Raw genomic sequence first — 3,583 nt, forward strand, 5'->3', positions numbered from 1 at the left:
ATGATAACCATTGTTGATGAAAACCTACCCCGTCTATATAAAAATATACTACATTTCTGTCAATCGTTTCTATTATTCATATGCTATGAAATAATATAAAACATGGAGGGATCCTGTATGTACACTGATATGTTAAACCAGACATCCTACAAAGATATATACTGTATTATTCTGATTATATGACATCCTGGAAAAGTCAAAATCATAGAGACAATAAAAAAATCTGAGGTTGCCAGGGGTTTGTGGGGAGGTGGAGAGAATGGCTAGGTGAAGCACAGGGGATTTTTATGAAATTTGTATTTCCTATTCTGTATGATAATGTGATAATAGATACATAACATTATACATTGGCCCAAACCTATGGAAATTAGCAACAAAACATATGCAAATTAGAAAATCCTTAGGAAGTTAGGAGTCCTAGGGAGGAATTTCAGACTGTGATAAGAGAATCTCACTGCACTAGAGATGTGTGAAACGACCCCCACAAAGGGTTGGGGAAGAGGTGTTTGTCTAAGTAACTTTGGAACTAGGTGGAGTCTGGAAGACTACAGGCAGAATGAACTGCATATAAGCTCTGTCTTCTAGTTAATAACATTGTTTTCCAAGGGGATCTACTGGTCTACAGTTCTGATGCTGCTGTGTCAACTTGGGTACACGTATATTGGTACTGAATGTGTGAGTAAATACGTGGCAGATCATAGAGCCAGATTTCCCACTGTTGGAGAACTTGGCAGATAAATAGTGAGGAGGCTACAATGTTCTATGTGGGGTGCAGTAGACTTGGAGGCATCAGGGTAAACTCATGTTTCACTCAGTATAGATACATAAGGCTACATATACAAGCATCTATAGATACATGTAGGTTAGTACACACACCTTGCTTAGTCCAGTGAGATGATCTCAAAGTAGCAATAAGCGCACCCAGATCCCAGACCTTGGTTTCTAACACCATTCTCCAAAAATACAAAATAAGAAAAGGAACCAGAGCTCCTTGGAGAAATGGCTGATTCTAGGATTGAGACAGGAAATACGCAAGATGAGCCTGCAACATCTTGTAGTGTCAGAAAGAAAGGAAGTCCTTGACATACACAAATACACACAATGTGGTTGTGTCTACAGGACACAGGCACCCCCAGGAAGAGCTCCCCATAGCCAAAACGGGAAGAATTTGAGCAAGAAAATAAAGTAACATTAAATTATAATCCAAAGAATGAAATAAATACCTATAAGTACTTACTGACATAAATAAATGATTGAATAAATTAATAAATGGTGGAGAATTCCTGAGCCAAAAAAATCAAAATAATTTATATGGGTCCGTCAACCTATAGGAAAGGGAGCCGAACTTCCTACTCTTCAAGGATGGGCTGCACTTAGCTTGTTCCTAACAAAGAATACAGTATAGAAAGAGGTAGTGGGGGAGGAACTGTAAAGAAAGCTGGGAAATCTCAGCCAGGTGGCCAAGGTCAATATTCACAACGATTCACAAGGCACATGACAGCCTTGATATGATCTAATGAAAGTAGCATTTTACCGCTGTGCTTTTCTTTGCAAAAGCGCGTAATAGCAGGTCACTCGTGAGGTAAACATCAGAGCAGTTCCAATAGAGGGGCAACCCACACGATTCCTGACCAGCTGGTATGTACCTGACCTGCAAACTGTCAAGGTCGTCAAAAAGAAGGCAAGTCTAAGAAACAGCCACACTGAAGAAGAAACTAAGGCGACACAACAACTAAATGTAACGGTGCACCGGCTCGGACACTGGGAGAGAAATGGGGCACTAGATAAACACTAAGAAAACTGGAATGGACTATGGCCTTGAGTTAATTATGTACCGATATTGGTTCATTCATTTTAGTAAATGCACCACACTGATGTTCGATGTCAATAAGAAGATGCCGGCGTGGATGGAGACTGTATTATCACCTCCATGTTTCTGTAACTCTAAACTGCTGTAAAACATAAAGTCTAATATAAAAAACACAAATATGTATAAGAGATGGCCTCTGTTCTCAAGGAGCTCAAGAGGAAGGAGGAGACACTCACCAAGAAATTACAGGCAAACGTGACCGGTTTTGTGACCAAGGGAACCACGGGACACACGCGAGTTCGGTGGAGGCACACCTAACCACAGAGACCTCGGGGACACCCAGGGAGAGAATGGTTCTGGAACGAGGAGTGAAGAGGAAATGAAAACACACAGGAAGCTATGAAGTCTGGCTTGAGGGGTGAGTTCCCTTCACCACCAGGACCGAGAATTAATTTTCCTGGACTTTTAGTCGTCCCGCTTTGACTGTAAGTTTCTTTTCCCTGATCTGTCTGCCCCTCCCTGACGACGTCACTATTAACGCTGCTTCCCTCGAGCGTGGACACATGGATTCTTAAACAAGTTTTGTCTCTGATCTCTTCTACTCGCGTCGTCACTGTGGGGACAGTGAATGGTTTTTTGTTGGGTTTTTGTTTTCCTCTTTGGAAGGCTATGCAAGGGGAAAAAAAAAAAAAAAAGCTATGCAGCGTTTAACATCTGCCCTGTTTTACATTCTTCTTGAAAATTCCCAGGAATTTTAAGGCCACCTGGCTCTCCCAGACTTGCCATGGAGAAGATTTTGGTGTCAACATTCTTACTTGTCGTGACCCTCCTACACTCTGGCCGAAGATACCATAATCAAACTGGGAGCTAGGAAGGACTCACCACCCAAACTTCCCCAGACCCTCCAGAGGTTGGGGTGAGCAACTCATCTGGACTCAGACACGGAAGGAGCTTTACACAAATCCAAGCCAGGCAGTACACCTTTGATGATTACTCATACTTGCATGAATGCCCGCACAGTCAAGCTTTAAAGAAAGTGTTTGCTGAAAATAAAGAAACCCAGAAATTGACAGAGCAGTCTGTCTTCCTCAATCTAGTTTATGAAGACGTCAACAAACACCTTTCTTCTGATGGCCAATATGTCCCCAGGATTATGTTCGCTGACCCATCCCTGGCAGTTAGAACCGACATCACTGGAAGATATTCAAATCGACTCTACGCTTATGAACCATTGGGCTCAGCTCTGCCTACCGTCAGACAACACGAAGAAAGCTCTCAGGTTGTGAAGACTGACTTGTAGAGAAGAAACAAATGTGCAAGCTCTTCCCTCTGCATTAGGCCTTGCAACTTGGAACCAGATGAGATGTCAGAAGACTGGAGAAGGCAGAAGCTCTGGTGGACAGGCTGATTAGATGACCGTTTAATGTTACAACAACTATTTTGTTTGTTTGTTTCAAGTATGCATATATGAAAATAATATTGCATACTACCATAACGAGCCATGCGTAAAAAAAATTATTTTGCAGGTATTTGGAAAAAAAATTCCCAAATCTTTCCAGTTCATAAGTTTCCTATCTTCTTCAAACACAAAGCATTTTTTTTTATCATACGCTGAATCCAGTCTGAATAATTTTACTATTGTCTTTTCTTCAAATAATACACAGTAACTTTGGAACTGTTTACATTGTCATGTGCTTATATATTTTTGCCTCAATTATATCCTTCAATTCTCCAAACAATAGGCTGATGTTCGAATCACTGTTTAAGAATTTT

The 3,583-nt window shown here is 41.1% G+C and overlaps 1 pseudogene; it reads left to right on the forward strand.

Moving 5' to 3' along the window:
• The first annotated feature begins 2,594 nt into the window (after positions 1-2,594).
• On the forward strand, positions 2,595-3,110 carry LOC117038667 (anterior gradient protein 2 homolog; annotated as a pseudogene).
• The last annotated feature ends 473 nt before the right edge of the window (positions 3,111-3,583 follow it).

The sequence above is a fragment of the Rhinolophus ferrumequinum genome, chromosome 19 (genome assembly GCF_004115265.2).
Source record: "Rhinolophus ferrumequinum isolate MPI-CBG mRhiFer1 chromosome 19, mRhiFer1_v1.p, whole genome shotgun sequence".
Taxonomy (NCBI): Eukaryota; Metazoa; Chordata; class Mammalia; order Chiroptera; family Rhinolophidae; genus Rhinolophus; species Rhinolophus ferrumequinum.